This window comes from Manis javanica, chromosome 4 (assembly GCF_040802235.1).
Source record: "Manis javanica isolate MJ-LG chromosome 4, MJ_LKY, whole genome shotgun sequence".
Classification (NCBI taxonomy): Eukaryota; Metazoa; Chordata; class Mammalia; order Pholidota; family Manidae; genus Manis; species Manis javanica.
Window position 1 is genome coordinate 111,667,950 of NC_133159.1, and position 17,623 is coordinate 111,685,572.

Below are 17,623 nucleotides of genomic sequence, written 5' to 3' on the forward strand. Positions count from 1 at the left end.
GTGTCCTTAAAAGATATAAATTCCACCTGGATCCTAATCAAACTGTCACTTATGGTATTGGAAAACCTAATTATTTTATCTCCCTATGAGGACATTGGCCTATTCATTTTTTGTTTTACATTTTTCATCTATTAAATGTTTCACAAATTCTTATTGAGCACCTAATATGCACGAGGCAGATGGTTACCAAGGATATGACAATGAAAAACCCAAACAGCAAAAATGTCCACTGCCCTGAAATTGACATTCTATGGGGAGAAAATAAATAAAGGTAAGCAGGCAAGTGGTAAACTGAGCAGAGAAATTCAGAACAGGAAAGGAAGCATAATGCCTTCAGTCTAGTAAGAGGTGGCAATTTTAAATAGAAACCCTCACTGAAAAGGTGACATTTAACCAAAGTTCTGAAGGAGGTAAGGAAGTGAGGCATGTGGAAATTTGGGACTAGATCATGCTAGCAAAAGGCAACTGCAAATGCAAATGACCTGAGGAAGGAGCAAGTGTGTTTATGTTCCAGGAATGCCTAAAAAAGCCCAGTACGAGTGGAATGGAATGAGCAAGGAGATCAGTAGAAAGTGAGGTTAGAGAGGTAAGAGGAGAGCTGAGAGTTCAAAGTCTTGTAGGTCACTATGTGAATGTTGTCTTTTGCTCCCAGTGAGATGGGGAGCCACGGGAGGACTTTGGGCAGAACGTGTAAGATGATCTGACTCTCCCTGTGTGCTTTGTTGAGACAGAGGCAGATCAATGAGAGGATTATTTATAAGAACCCAGGCAAGTGGTGATCATGGCTGCGACCAAGACTGTGGCAGTGTCACTAGCAAGTGGTCAGATTCTGGATATATTTGAAAGTATTGCCAGTGGGATTCACTGCTGGATTGCATGTGGATGTAAAAGAAAGAAGCTATAGATGATTTCAATATGTTTATTTTGAACAGTAAATCATTTGAAAGAGACTTCAGGAATTGGAAAGATGATAGAATACAGACTGAAATCAGGCAGCCTGGCTTTCAAGTCCAGCTCTGCCCCAGGGTGTTTAATACTTCTCTCCATTTTCACTGTAATATGGGAAAATATTACTATTCCCTCATATTCGTTTTTGAGGATTATACAATACTCATAAAGTTCTCAAACTAGTACCTGGCACATAGTAAGACCTATATAACTGTTTGCTATTGCTATTGTTTTTATGTTGAGAAAGACTGTGGGGGCCAGGTTTGGGGGAAGATGTTTGGGATTTAAATTTGGGACATGTTAAATTTGAGGCTAGTTTAAGATTTCTATCAGCAGTCCAACTGTAGAAGTTTGGGTCAGTTTTATATATATATATATGTACGTATGTACGTATGTATGTATGTATGTATATTCTCACATACCTACATGAATCTAAAGTTTAAATTAAAATGTCATAAATATATAGGTGGTGCTTAAAGCTTAATACTGGATGAGATCAGCAAGAATGGAGATGAATTCGAAGCATACAGGCCTGGAGCACTCCAACATTAAGGGAAGGGAGACATAAGACTGTTCTAGAAACCAAATGAATCATTTTAAGGATGAGGGAGTGATCAACTCAGTTAAATCTCTAGTTCATCAAGCAAGAAAAAAACTAAGAATTTACTACTGGATTTAGCTATGTGGAGGTCATAAATCAAGAACTTTTTGATAGCGTGTTAGGGGTGAGAGTTTGCTAGGAGTGCATGGGAGAAAAAGGAAAAGAATTGGAGATAACCAAAGTATAAAGTTGAGTAAAAAAGTTTTGCTGTGAAAAGCAATAAAGAAGTATGGTGGCAACTGAAAGAGAAAGTGAGAACAAGAGACATTATATTAATGGGGAAATCAGAGCATATTTGTGTCCTGACAGGACTGATACAGTAGAGAGGAGAAAACTAAAGATGGGTGAGGAGAGACAAAGATAAATCATTTCCATCCCACCACTGCAACTGGAGAGAAAGGAGAGCTGGTCTAGGAGAAACCTCAGCGTGATCTGGGGAGCTCAAGGCTGGGAATCCCCACACTACCTAGAAGTGTCAAGGTGAGTACATATTGTCCTGCCACTTCAGGAAGAACTCTTCAGACTTTTGCTTCTTAGCGAATAGGGAAAATGTCAGAGAACATCACCAATCTAGCCCATTACTCTCCAGGTCGTAAGAAATCCAGCAGAGAACTAAAGCCCCAGGCCTATAAACATCTCACTCCAAATTGTACCAACCCCTACCTTCCTTTGGCAGGAATATTGGCCTTTCCTTTGCAGACCTCAATAAACAGTCCCTGCCAATTTCTAGGGACTTCACTAGGATTAGTTTGTTGAACCCTCAAGAGTACTAGTGAGAGGAGTATTACCATTATTTCTATTTTAGAAATGAGGGAACTGAGGCTCTTTGTGGATAAACTGCTCTGGAGATTTTACCTGAGATCCAGCAGGCCTAAGAACCTGAGTGCTTCCTCTAAGGACCACCCACTTTACATCCACTCCATTCCAAGCCTGTCTTACTGAAGAATGAACAGCAGTGGTAAAAAAGGGACTGAATCTCAGATTCGCCTCTTTTCACCTGAAAGAAAATAATATGCACAGAGTTCCTTGAATGGGAAGGATGATGGCTGAAATAGACTGATGTGTTTATGTAAAACTGGGACATAATTTTGCTCTGTAACTCATTAGTCTGCAAACACTGACAAATGTAAAGTTCATGACACCTTCAAAAAGATTTGTGTTCCTTATTCACTGTCATCTCAGAAGTTTGAGAGTCCAATGTTTAATTAATGTGAAAATCATCACTGAGCCTGGGAACTACCTGCTCACGTTTAGAAAGGAAGGCTCACAAAGCCTAGGTTTGCTGCTGGTATCAGGAACTTTGACATCAGCCTGGGTGGGTGGGAGTGTGATAGGGAAAGTCACATACTCTCAGAAAACATAGAGGCCTGGGTACCTGAATTCTTTCTCTGAAAGCAGCTCCAGATGCTTCTCCCAGAGCTCTCCACTAAGGGGAACATACAGCATGATCAATCACTTAAGACATATTTATTGAGTCCCTACTATATGCCATGTACTATTCTAGAGATGTGACAGGTGCACATTCTGCCTTTTTTTGTGTAATTTTAGCCAAGAGCCATAATCTCTCAGATTTGTTTCTCCCTCCACAACACGAAGATCACTGGGTTTGACTTGAATGGTCAAGTAATTCCAGGTGAAGGATATTTGGCACTCCTATGTAACCCACATTAGTGAGCTCAGAGTAAGCAAGACATCCCCCTCACTGACTGGTGGCCATAAATAAGCTGACCCCAGACACAGAAGAGTGAGCGGCCTCAGGTGAGTTGTTTCCTTTCTTACCTATCATTTCCTTGTAATATTGATAACAATGATAATGTACCCACCTCAAACTGTTAGTGAGGATTAAAGGGCATGGATAATGTAAATCACCCAGTGTAAGTTTTGGCATCCTCAATAAATTGAGCTATTACTATAAAGTGCTTTGAGCTCTTCAAATGAAAGGTATGTGAAATCCAAGTTACTTTCAGATCCTTTCCAGTTTCTTGGAATTCACCATGTTCTAATGGGCCTGATAAGGAAAACACTCAACACAGCCGTCAAGGTCAGCAGACTGCTTTTTCCCTCCGGTTAGCAGAGCACTCCCCAGCTCCCTCCTGCCCTCCTCCAGGCTCCTGCTTTGCCTTGCGCATGCCGAAATGCCACATATCAAAATAATATAAATGCCCCCCTTGCTTGTGCCTTGGGAGATGACTCCTCTCTGAGCCCGCCAGTGTAAGAATAAAACCTCAACATTCCAAGACCTTCGAGTGCCTCTTGGTTCTTCCATCAGTGATCCAGTCCAGGTTTCCCAGTATTTTCCATAACAGGGCCAAGGGTAGTAGATTTTTCCCACTGACACCTAACTTCTTGCGAATTCCCAGATCCCCTTTGTCAGCCCCTATCACAAAGCAATGCTTAAGAATTCTGTTATAGTTTCTTCATCTCAGATGGGCTAACAGAGAGCTCCGTACATTTATATTGTCTGTTTGAGCACTAGCCTAGAACTAGGATTTGGTATGAAAAAGGATTTCTGTTACAAACAAAATCCAAAAAATTCACTATTTCAAACACTTTCTCAGTTTTTACTATCTCACCATAGGGCCCTTCCAAAGTTGAGAAATATTACACTCTGAATCTGTGCTTCTTCACGCTTCACCTTGAAGGATGTGGGAATTTGTCATGACCACATCATTGCTTATATGGCAGCTTTCAGGGATAATTACTTGTTTAGTTTTCAGATAATCTGAATTAAAGATAATTGTTGGGAGCAAATCTGTGGGCCTTTAGGCAGATTCGGTCACAAAAGCCTTAAGACAACAGCAACGTTTGAGTAAAATCTTTCCTGTAAAGTCAGCAACAATGAACCCATCCACGTGTTAGAAACAAGTTTTCCCCTATTACCAAGAAGCGCATTTAGTGAACTCCTAGGTTAGAGCTAGGGGTTAGGTTACCTAGCAACATATGCATTTCTAAGTTAGAGCTAGTGGTTAGGCTACCTCACAGCATGTGCCTTTTCTGTCCTTTGTTAAGCAAGAAACACCCTCTGCCCCAGGGGAAAGCCCCTCCCTTAAAACCTCCCTCCCAAGGGCCCCCACCCCCAAAATGGCGAACTCCCCACTTCTCTTACGGGTCCTTCGTTCCCGCCAGCGCCAACCAAGACCCAATCACCCCTCTACACCTCCCCGCGGGCGCCACCTAAGGTCCAATTATCTCCTGACCCACCCCTTACTTGCTAACCTGTATAAATTGAGCCTGCAAACAATAAACTGTGCCAGCTTGATCAGACACCCTGTCTTGCTGGTCGTTCTTTGTGTCCCTTGCCCCATTCTTTTTTTTTTTTTCAATTCTCTCCTCCAGGTCGTCGATCCCCGTTGATAGTCCTGCAGGTCGGGACAGATAATCTTCTTTAGTTTTCAGATAAGAGATTATTATTTTCTCCATTTACTACCCTTTAAATAGAAAATTTAGATAATGATAATAACATGTTCAAGGTCACACAACTAGCTTATTGTGGAGTGGGGATTCCAACCCTTGATGTCAAACTCAGCTATTCCTTTTTTTTCACCACACTTTGTAACTGATTTCTGAAGACTTTTGGTTTCTGACCACCTCATTGCATGTCCATGGAATATTTTATCTGGCAGCATTTCTTTAAAAATTATTCATTCATTAAATAAACTATTTCCTCTCTTAGTAGGTACCATGCTAAGATTGGGACTTTAATGATAATCATCCACAGACATATTTGCAAAAATAAATGTAAAATTAGAACTGGGATGAGTTTTTTAAAGAAGTGTATGATGCTGTTAGAACATATAATGGGGGGGTTGTATCTGGTCTGGGAAGTGAGGTCAGGAAATGCTTCCTGAAGAAGTAACAACTAAGCTGAAATCTAAAAGGTAAGTGGTGGCTACCCAGGCCAAAGGAGGAGTATTCTAGGCAGAAGAAATGGCACGTGCAAAGGACAGTGGAACAGGAAGGGAGAGAGTGTGCCACAAAGAAGTGAGAAAAGATCAGGGAACCCAGAGCAGAACCAAAGTGGGCTGGGTATAGTGTGAAGTAAGATTTTCATCACTATCCTATGAAAAAATATTTATTTACTTCTCTTACTGACTCAACACATTGGCAGAGCACTCGCCATAAATGAGGCACCAGAGTCAGTGCTCAGGGAGTGAGTGACAGCAGATGTTGGCCTCTTCACAGGGACTCTTAGAGTCCTCACCAGAACCCAACAAATAGGTAACTCAGATTCAATTCTACGATAAAGTGCAAAATGCTAGAGATAGACCCAAGAGGGACACCGGACCCAAGCAAGGAGATCAGGAAAGCATCAGCTGGGGCCTAAAGTTGGATGAACGTTAGCCAGCTGAAGAGGTGAGGATGAGCTTTACTGTCAAGATAACAGATTAGGGGAAGGTCCAACATAAAAGGGAGGACAACTAAACTATGGGGTAGAACAGGGGCTTAGAGATGAGTGTGGGGATTCAGGCAGAGCTGGCATGGGTCTCCTCAGATATGTTGAGAATGTGTGATTCATCCTAAGTCACTGGAAACTTTTAACAGGGAAGAAATCACAGATTTTTGTGTTGAAAAGTTCTCTCTGTCTGCAGAATTGAAGACTGAAGAAGGTGGAAGTGTATATTTAAAAAGCTATTGCTATAATCAAGACAGGAGGTGATAGTGATCTGAACTATAGCAATTACAGTGGGGATAGAGAGAGGAAGAGGGATTCATGTCATATTTGGAAAGCAGATTCAATCAGATGTGCTGTTTTACATAAATGGCCTTTGTCTTAGCCATGCCTACATTGTCTGCCATGCCTACAAGCTCTTTCTAATAGAAATGATTCTGCTCATGGCCTCTGTTAAAGAGACAGCCATACTTTTCACCATGTGATGTTATCACCCAGCAAGTCCAGGCACCTGGAGAAGGAGGATCTTATTGGATGAGGTCTGAGTATCTGAACTGAAGCTGAGATACAGTCTGTCAAAAAAATTCATACTGACTTTCATGGGAGTGAAAGTCATGAGATAGAAAAAGAATAAGGCACAGATTCCAAGCTACTGAAGTCACTAAAGCCACCTTGAACCCTGAACCACCCTTTAGCGCCTGCTTTTCTGAGTCTGGCTTTTCCTGAACTTCCATGCCTATATTCTTGTACAGCAAATTCCCTGATGTTTGAGAAAATTTGCCTTAGTCTCAATTCCTTAAAACTAAGTTAGTCTAAGTAGAATAGTCTATCATACTTCTTTTAAGATGAATCATGCATGAAACATTTCTCAAAAGTACTGAGACAATAGTAATTTTATTTCAAAAATCATTCCCAGAAAGAGCTCTGTTTAACTGGTAGTTATCCTCAAGAACACACAGGAGGATTAGATTTAATGGCAGTGACTGGTTTTTCTGTATTTTCAATGAGAAATGAACAATAAAAAAGGGGCTTCAATTGTAGTAGGGGGAATTTAGATTAGATTTTCTTTAAAAGTAAATGTTTTCTTTACACTGGAAAGACTACAGATGGGTCTTCTCTGGATGAAAAAGATAAGTCATTTTAGGGAAGCATGACATTTTTTTAAAACTGGAGTTCAATGTACACATTCCCCTCCAAAACTCCATGTGCCATGATAGCACTTGCGGTAACAAAGAAACAATTACCAGCTGTGGTGGCCCCTGGTCCCAGGGAACCACATGGACAAGATTACAGCCGCAGGTTTTTACTTCACATTGTGGGAGGAAGTGTGTCCGATTTGGATGTAGAGTCAGAATACCTCCAGTGAAGGCATAACTCTACCCATTCTAATTAGGATCTGTATAGGGGAAGTAGGAATTCTTTTTACAGATATTGTGAGAATTAAAAACACCATGTAGAAAAGCATCACATAAGCTGCACATCACTGAACACTGTTTATATTTATGATAAGAGTTTTCATACAGAATAAGAAAAACTAGTGACATTCACCTTCCAAGTTAAAAACACTGACTTTGGGATCAGAGTGCTCCAGCTTTTAGAGGTGCTTATTAGATCACTGATAATATCGGACAAGTTATCTAAAATCTCCAAACCTCAGTTTCATCAGCCTATAAAATGAGGTAAAAAAGCACTTCATCTCATAAGCTGTTGTGGTTTTTAATTACATTAAATCAATTGATTACATTGAGAATATAAAGATGAATAAGCCAGATTCTATCATTAAAAAGTTATAATCTAAAAGTTATGTGATAGAATTGATTTCTCACATATCTGGGAAGGTTTTCTTCCTAGTTGCTCATAGAGCATATTTTTCCATCATAACTTTAACACAGTACTGTTGTCAGGCCACTGCATATGCGAAGGTCCCTCCCTGTGCTTTAGGTAAAACCTCAACCGAGACAGGGAAGGATTCTTGACCCTGATAGAGGAAGAATTCTCAGCCAGGTTGGAAGAGTGTGGGTACGGAAGGAATTCATTAAAGCAGGAGTAGAAGTGAATGGCGGCAGCACCCACAGGCAGCAGAGAGCACGGGAGAGCAGAGGGAGGGGAGGGAAGCTCAATGCACCCCTGCTCAGCGTGGGGCAGATCCCTGGCCAGCTCCTGAAGCCAGGGTCACCTGGTGCCCAGTATCCACTTGACTCTGCATGGCATGGGAACTAAGTCCTGCCCACCCCAGGATTTGGGGGAGCCATGGAGCACTGGATGGAGTGAGTTCAAGTTCTAAGCACTTCCACTTCTATATTCTCAATAGGACCTTAAACACTTCTTTACACAGATACTAATCCAGCTGATTAGCTCACTCAACATCAATTTTAATCTCCTTGTATAATCCTTCAAGGCTGAAAAGTTAAATTTTTCAGTGTGGCTCTGTTACATGTTTAGAACTGGCATGCAACAAAGAGCACAATCTAATCCATTGCATTTAAGAATTGGTTGTGGTCTAGAAAGAAAGAAGTCAATGTGTAGGAACAAGTCAGTGTGTCTTTGGCATCTTACAGGAGATGGTGATGAGATAAGATAAACAGCTTCCTTTTAAAGGTATGATTCTGTAGGTTACAGAATGCACATTAAAACAGCTAGGTAGTTAGCTGCTGGGAGCGAGCCTATGGACTTTTAAGCAATACTAGTTATGTATGTCTTAAGACAACAGCAATCATTTCTGCAGTAAGGCAGGGTTGCTCTCCTAGCCAAATCAATATAAATCTTGCAGTCAGATTGCTAAGCAGTTTCCTCCTCTGTTCTTTCCACTGGCCTTCTAACCCTGCCAAACTCCTGCTTCTCAAGAACACCCACTGCCCCAGGGGAAAGCCCCACCCTTAAACCTCCCTCCCAAGGGCCCCCACCCACAAGATGGTGAACTTCCTGCTTCTCTTCTGGGTCCTCGGTTCCCGCCAGCGCCACCTGAAGCCCAATCACCTCTCTACACGTTCCCGCCGGCGCCAACTGAAGACCAATCACCTCTTTACATATATTTTCATCACAACCTATATAAATTGAGCCTGAGAAAAATAAAATTGGTCAGCTTGATCAGACATCCTGTCTTGCTGTCTCTTCTTTGTGTCTCTTGCCCCTTCATTCTCTCCTCCAGGTCGTTGACCCCTGTTGATAGTCCTGCGGGTCGGGACAGTTAGCAGCCGTGTGGTGAGTAATTTATATTCACAAATTCATTTTCTTCTCTTACCCTACTTACCTAGAAGTTCATTTTATAGATGAAGAGGCTATGGTTCATAACGGGTAGTGACATAGCCCAGGTCTTTTAGCCAGCAGTTTGCAGAGCCAGGATTCTCTGGGTCTCGAATGCTATGTGCAAAATCTCAAATGGCAAGTTACATTATTTTGACTTGTACAAGGAACTTCTTTCCAGGGAGAGAATGAATTAACAAACTGACATTAACATTCCAGTCTTCTTGCCAGCCACAGTTCTCTGAAAAATGAAAACTTTTTCTGGTTGTAAAACAGTCCTTTATGAGTTGGAATGGCATGATTTTTCCAACCTCATCCACTCCCTCAAACCTGATACATTGAATAGGCAAATTTCAGGAACCAATGAAGTTAAGAGACATGCGAATCCACCAGAACGCTGCCCTGCTGGTGGTGGGGACCTCTCCCCCCTGGACAGCTCCTCTTCTCATATCCTGTTTTTTCTAAGGCCACAACCCCCATTTCTTTTTTCTTCCCACTGTCTTTCAGAGGCTGTTGTGGTTTATGCATGAGGCTTTGGGGTGTTCACTGTAACTGCACGACACAGATTTTAAGCTATTTTGGTAAGCCCCCATGTTGTTCTCACACCAAATATTTCCCGAAGATTGTGTAATTACACATCTCAGTCTTACCTTGACTAGTCTTTCCAGTACTGTCTCAGTCAACAGCAGGGAGTCTTAGCAGCTGTTTTTGTGATGCAATTTCAGGGTCAGGAAGAAGGCATCTCTGACCCTCATAAAATTATATCTCCAACTGCTCAATGGTGTCTAAAAATTCAGAGAGATTTATTCCTTTAAGCTGTGGCTTTCTGCATTTCCCACAAAACTATTACCCCTAGGAACCTAGTATGTTAAGCTTTATCAGTCATTAACATCCTATTGAGTCTGAGTTTACCAGATCCTCCAATTACCAGTTTTTAAAAAGCAGCCCCAGAGTGGGAAGCCTCAGAGCATAAGGCTGTACTTAAGGTATGGAAGAACTGTGGGGCATTGTCACTGCCTTGCTAAAGCCCCCCCAACTCCAGCAGGAGTGGCCATGAGGTTCATAGTCACTCTCCCTGTTGCCTCTCTCTCTTTCCCTTTTCTTTTCAATACTGTATGCTGTCTGAATAACCTTGGATGTTATTCTTTTTAGTACTAAAATAGGAGTTTAAACTGGGCTTATGTTGCCTAAGTACTAGAAAACAATTTGGAAATCCAACTTTGGGATCCAAATGCCAGCTCCACCTCTTACTAGCTGTCTGGTAAATCAAACCCAGCATGTCTAAAATTGTATTCTTTCTTGTTGAAATGTTTACAACACTCACTAGATAAATGATGATGTTGGGATTACCTTCCAGATACTTCTTCATTTCACCTTATAAAATAGTATCACTTTGGTGGATTCACCTTAGTCCAGAGTCAGTCTCAGTAGCTCAAGATCTGATATTTACAGCATACCAAGAATGGCTAAGTTCCTTTTGGGCAATGACACTTTAGACCAGGTTACTAAGCCAAAATAAATATTTATTAAATTACAGAGAAAACTAACCACCAAGTACAATGGCTATTTGAATCACCCTCTCCAGCCCATCATCTCCTTTTAGGAATGCTACAAGTAAATCAGAATTAATAGAAGCTGCATCTGGAATCAAAGCAAGGAGAATTTTTATGGGATTTGGGGGTTTAATAATTCTGACCCCCTATAGTCTGATTTACATAATTTGACACCATTAATATGAGAATTATCCTTCATTCATTCTTCTTCCTTGTGTTCTATTGATACCTTACCCTTTCTTGACCCTTCCATCTTCTGCCCATCCCATATTAGTGCCTTAAGTCAGGTCCTCGTCATTCAAACCTAGAATATGAGAAATACTTAATTCTCTTTACCACCCCTTTTTTCCATTTTAATATACTCTCCACAAATTGAACACTCATCTTTCTAAAAGTGCATTTGAAATCACATGGTATCTCTAGTTTGAAATACATCAATATTTTTTCCTTAGTATAAAATTCAAAATCCATAATGTGATTTTTAAGCTTCTTTAGGAACTGCCCCCTGCCTACCTCTCCAACCTCATTTACTGACAATTTCCTCATTTTCTAACCATGTTAAATTGATGGCACTTTTCTCTGAATAGGACAGGCTTTCTCTCATATCTGCGCCTATGCAAGCTGTTTCCTTTACACATAATGACTTCTCTTCTTTTCTTGCTATAATTCTGGGGGAAAATCCTGTGGCAAAATACCTCTAACACCAAAATCAGTCAAAGGGAGAAATAAAGTTAAGAAGCCCATTTATTTCTTACAAGCAGTCATCCTGTCTCTCTCTTGCCCCAGCTGCAGCAGAAGAGCAGCCCACCAAATCTCGGTGTTCCAGATAAACCCTCGCATGCCCTTGTAATCAGCGATTGATATGTAGATGGACTAATTCTACCTTTTGGAAACACCTATTGATACACACATACATTAAAGCCAGGTGAGATATTCTGGAAATATTGCAGTTTTACCCACACTTCCTTCTTGACTCCTTCCCATACCTGCTTAGGTGCTCCTCCAATGTGCCTCCCAGCATCCTTCATGCCCATCCATCATAAAACTATCAAATATGTAGATCGTAGAATAGAGATCTATGATTGATCACAAATTACAGATCTAACATACTTTAGTTTACTTGTTTACCAATTTGTCTTCTACTAAATGGTGATCTTCACAAGGAAATGACTTTCTATCTTAACTTTATATTACTAACTCGTACTATAGTGCCTAGAACATATTAGTTACTTGATAAATATTCATAGAATAAGGTAAAAAATAAGTGAAATGAGTCTATCATTTTTCATCAGTAAGTCTTTTAGCTACTTGAAGTATATTACATACTGTTTAATTCCTACAACAAAAGAGTTATTATTATCCCTTTCATCCCTATTTTGAGGAACTCATTTTATAAAAGTTAACTTTCCCAAAGGTCCACAGCTAGTAAATGCAGGTCAAGCTCTGAACACTGATCTAATTTTTAAAATCTGTTTGTTATCTGCTGGACCATTTTTGTGCAGCTGACTATAGGTTTAAAAGGAATTCAGCTATATAAGGATCAGTTGGCCTGGAATCATCAGTAAAAATTCCCATGTAAGAAGTGAGTCCTTAGTTGAGACAGGAAATTGTGTAGGTTTTGAATACATTGATAGTTGAAGATGGAATCTTTCAGGCAAAGAGGACTTACCCAATGAAATCCATACCCAAATAGATTCATGGACTCTGAGAGCACTATGATGTTTTCTTATTCCAATACGCCTCCAAGTATGTTGGCAGCATACTGGAAAACAGAATCCTAGCCTCCCTCTATGAAATTTAATCCTTAAACAAAACTTAATCCTAGCCCTCCCTCCATGAGATTAAACTGATTTTAAATTGAATGCTTTCAATTTTGAAGCTATAAAAATAATTTAATTGTGGTTGCAAAGGAAATAATATTTGTATTGTAAAGAAGTAACTTTGAAGCTATTCAGTTTTAGATAAAGAGCAAAAAGATTCTATGTTTACCACAAATCAGTTATTATATCAACTTGTAGTGACCTCCTACTTCTAGCTGAGGTAAGATTTTTACCAACATATCATTCCATTAATCTATTGTGAGAATTTAAGTACTGAATTACCTTAGGAAGCCTGGGGATAAAAACAATAAAATGTTTTAAGATGTCAAAAACTTGGAATTGGGTTCAAATTATTTTAAGAAGTCAGGGGCTATTACTGGTTTCTTGGGTTATTTTTCCTCTCATGTACACAGCACTGCAAACAGGCCTGAAGTAGTTCACTTTTTCTAGCTGCTCTTAAACGGAAAAGGCAAGCTGAGTAAAAGACCCTCCTTAGCAGAAGTCTAGATGAGTGAACCCACGAGAAAAGAGCTGAAGAGTAAAAGCTAAAGGGAGGCCAACCTTTATGAACACATAATTAAGAGTTGCTAACTGGGTTGAGTGTTTTCACCAGCATTATGACATTTTTTTATAGTAAATAAATACAACTTAAAGAAGTCCAGGAACTTGTCCAGTTTCTATCTCACAGCAAGCATGGACAGAATCAAAGTTAAAACCCATATTACATATATTTTTTGAAGGTTTGAGGGGCATTTATTAATCCATCAGTCCCTCTTCCCATCTAGATTCTAACTAGAAGATAAACCCAAAGAACCAGATGAGGGTAAAAATACACTTACAGATATTTATTATTAGCAAAGCTAAATTGAAAAGTACAATGGGATCTCCTACTCCCCTCCAAAAACCTAGATTTGAAATGCACATGACACAGAAATCTCCACCCTATGGTAAGTGTGAAAACTCAGATCAGAGCTGACCTACCAGAAATGAGGCCTAGTTCATCAGCTATCTCAAGGAGGAGGAAGCAAGAAAACACATGCCGTCCCATGATATAAAGCAGGAGCCATGGCCCATACTGCTCCCTGTCCAATAGAATGGTCCTGCCTCTTGGTCTGCATGATCTATTGGGTGCCAGTCTTTTCTTCCCAAGCAGAGGAACAAATGAGAGGCAAAGGCACTGGTCATACCTGAGAAGTAGTAATCCCTCATGAAAATGAGCAACAAAAGTAGAGCTCACCCATAATACTTTTCAATGTATTAAAAGCCTCATAGCTTCTAGAGACTACTTTAAGTCTGTATTGTAGACTACGGTAAGTCTTAAGACCTTGATCCAAAGATGGTACAAACAGCGTAGAACCACCGTAGTATGTGGTAAAGAAACTCTGGGAACATCCTTCCCGTGACATTTGCACTTGGTATAGGATATAGTGATAAATAGTTATTTTTAATTTTTTGAGAAGTCAGTGCTCTTTCTTTCTTGACTATTACAAAAACACGGTGATTTTACCTCCAATATAGCCAAACCTGTCTTGATTTTCAGCAGCTGTTCTCCTCAAGGATATTAGGAGCAGGTTTTCATGTTTGTGTTTCCCACAGGACACAATCAGTGTTCTGACATGCACAAAATGTAGAATTGAGCTAATACTATTTCCATAATGTAATCTAGAAACCTCTTGAAGGTTAATATCTGTGTATCTTGCTTCACCAATATCCCCCTAAGACTGAATATGCAGTGGGGGATGCACGAATGATTTACTTAATAAAATAATGGAGAAAGAACCTAGAAAAAAAAAGGCTGTTTAGTTCTTGAGAAAGCCCATGTTGTTTCTTCAATGATTTGTTCCTATTCTGGCAAGTACTTTAAGTTCTGCATAAAGACAGCATCCTGCCTCAAGCCTAGTGTTTAGATTTTGTTCCTGGATAGTCCAAACTCATCTGATCTACACCTTGCTCTACTTCCCCAAATTCCTTAGCTACCTCTTTTACTGCCTTATTACTTTTTATAATCTCCTCTTCTACCTTGACACACAATTTTTTTTTCTAGTAACAATGATTTTTTTAGTAACTATGCCTTTCCTTAGCTGGAGTATTCAAAAGTATCATTCAAAACAACTCATTTCCCAGTTCTGCCAGATCCTTGAGATCAGCCCCAACTCCCTAAGCCTCTCACCAAATATAGTCTGACCAAGCTTCGTGGCCAGATAGAGAATGTGCCTTTTATGCCAAAGAAACCAAACTTTATCTCTGGAAAACATGTACTGTTTATTTCTTTCTTTGGTGCTAGCTATACAACCCAGTCAACCAGCTTGCCATTTTTCAAGCAAGCTCAGAGCCGCATTCAGGGCTCACCTACAGCAACGAACATAAAATACCTAGTACTATTAATTTCTCCACTTTTAAATTTTCTGTGCAATTTAGTTGTCAATGATCCAGGAATAATAAATCATAATACTCATAATCATAATAAATAACCACCAGTATGGACCTCTAAGTATCACTTGCTATCCTAAATCGTGCATATATGTGCAAATATATATGTAATCATATATAAACCACATATGTAAATAAAATTATATATATGCCACATATACATATTTATAATTTTTGTGGTTGTTACTATTATCCCTGTTTTATAGATAAACTGAATTGCCAAAAGTTTAAGCAATTTGACTAAGGTCTGAATAAAATTTGCCTCAAATACTCACTTCTATGTCTTTGGAAGCCCAAAATCCTCCCTGACAGTTTCTCAGAATTCTTGAGTGTTTCATAATCTCAGAGTCACCTCAATCTCTGAGCTCTTGATTTCTTCTTTGATGCATCTGATGCTTATTCTTGAGAACTTTTAAAACTAGTGAACAGACTCAGTCTTTCCTTCCTTGCTTAGAACAGATAATGAAATTCAATAGCTAGAGAGACAGATGGCAGTTACACTACCAATAAAGTTGATTGGACAAGATGTCTTTAGATCTATTTGCATTTATCAATCATCCCCCCACAGAATTGCAAGGGTCAGTCCGTCTGATCATTTTCACACGTGACAAACCACCATCCTTCCCACTCTCCCCTGTGAGTTTATTACATGAAGGAGCAGTGAGATTGTTTCTAAAGAGAAAAAGAAAAGAAAGGAGTAGGACAAGGAGAAAGAGAAGAGCATCAAGACTAAATTCATTTCTTCTCCCAATCTTGCCAATCAGGTAAATCACTGTCCCTCCCATGGGGAAAGCCCGAGTGTTATTTCAGCTGAAATACTTCTTCCTGGAGACACAAAACAAGGGAAGTGAAGGTTTTAACTAATTTCCAGTTTCCTCCCTTGAGGAAAGTCATGCATTCCTCAATTTCCTTGGATTTAGTAGAATTTACCAAAACTTTAGAGGGAAGATAAAAATAGGATTAAATCACAGCAATATTTTAGCTCTTAATTTTATATCTATTATTTTAAACCTAGCCTGAAAATAAATTCAGATAGAAAATGTGGCTTTAAAAATACAGTAATAATGATTCTTGCTATATTTGGATCCAACTGTTTTTTAAGAGTTTGGTCTTATAATCAGTTTAATTGTATAAACCTATGTTAAATAAATTTTGGAAGTAGATATAAAAAAACTGAAATTAAAGTAAGAACTGCACTATTAAGCAGGTGTGTCTGTGCATCTCACCACTTGCCAGGTAAACCAAATCAAATCTAATGATTCCATGTCAGTGTTGTCCCATCAAAATAGTAGAGCCATTGAAAATAAGGAAAGAAAAGCACAAATCTATGCTGTACATGTTTTAATTTCTTCTTTTGGTTTACATCTTAAGTAAAATGAAAGTAATTCTTTCAATAATTCAAGATAATATTTTTTAGTATTTACATTCAAATTGCTCAATACAAAGAAAAAGAATGGACTGCATCAAATTTGTATATTGTGGGATTTTCTCAGAAAAAAAAATGACTGCTCCTAGAGTCTTGAGAAAAAAAAATTCTAGTGGTTTAGTTAAATTGGGAATCTGATCCCCAATCTCATTAATTCACATATGCACTTTAATTAAAATTTTAATTTAGAATTTTTATGGAACATTAATCTTGAAAGCACCCCTGAGAGGAGAGAGAAGGTTACTAATATTCTTCTTTAGGCTCTCACTCACAAATATCCAAATAGGATCTACAGTTGTAAAGGAAAGGGAAAACAATGAAATGAAAAACAAAAATTTCATAGATATTCTTAAAGTGTTTTTAGTGTGAGTAAGACAAGGGGTTCTATGGGCAGAAACCTAGTCATACTTTTGAAGCTTAGAAATATGTCTGGTGAAGGGTGGTGACAAAAAAAACATAAAATATTTGAAATGGATATGGTAAACCAATAATGCTCCCCAACCCCAAAAGATGTTCATACCCTAATCTCTGGAACCTTTGAATAGATATTACACTACAAAAGGGACTTTGCAATTGTAATCAACATTAGAGACCCTAAAATAGGGTGATTATCCATCAGAGAAATGCAAATTAAAACCACAATGAGATATCACCTCACACCAGTAAGGATCGCCACCACCCAAAAGATAAACAACAAATATTGGTGAGGATGTGGAGAAAGGGGAACCCTCCTACACTGCTGGTGGGAATGTAAATTAGTTCAACCATTGTGGAAAACAGTATGGAGGTTCCTCAAAAAGCTCAAAATAGAAATACCATTTGACCCAGGAATTCCACTCCTAGGAATTTAACCTAAGAATGCAACAGCCCACTTTGAAAAAGACATATGCACCCCTATGTTTATTGCAGCACTATTTACAATAGCCAAGAAATGGAAGCAACCTAAGTGTCCATCAGTAGATAAATGGATAAAGAAGAGGTGGTACATATACACAATGGAATATTACTCAGCCATAAGAAGAAAACAAATCCTACCATTTGCAACAACATGGATGGAGCTAGAGGGTATTATGCTCAGTGAAATAAGCCAGGCAGAGAAAGACAAGTATCAAATGATTTCACTTATATGTGGAGTATAAGAACAAAGAAAAAACTGAAGGAACAAAACAGCAGCAGACTCACAGAACCCAAGAATGGACTAACAATTACCAA

At 39.2% G+C, this 17,623-nt stretch overlaps 1 protein-coding gene and 1 long non-coding RNA gene across 29 annotated transcripts in view; one reads left to right on the plus strand and one right to left on the minus strand.

The window, feature by feature from the left end:
- The window catches only part of LOC140849000 (uncharacterized), a 42,559-nt gene extending 37,685 nt beyond the window's left edge, over positions 1–4,874 (minus strand). Inside the window, exon 1 of the long non-coding RNA XR_012130402.1 lies at positions 4,766–4,874. This is a non-coding gene — a long non-coding RNA (uncharacterized lncRNA). The remainder of the gene's footprint in view (positions 1–4,765) is intronic.
- Positions 4,875–9,004: 4,130 nt separating this feature from the next.
- The window catches only part of LOC118968465 (palladin-like), a 175,693-nt gene continuing 167,074 nt past the window's right edge, over positions 9,005–17,623 (plus strand). For 22 of the 28 annotated variants that reach the window (XR_012130390.1, XR_012130392.1, XR_012130393.1 and 19 more), the window contains exon 1: positions 9,005–9,140. The gene's annotated coding sequence lies outside the window, so the exon portion shown is untranslated. Of the gene's footprint in view, positions 9,141–9,689; positions 9,764–11,521; positions 11,661–17,623 lie in introns of all 28 variants that reach the window. The other 6 variants (XM_073234672.1, XM_073234680.1, XM_073234677.1 and 3 more) reach the window with 4 other exon arrangements.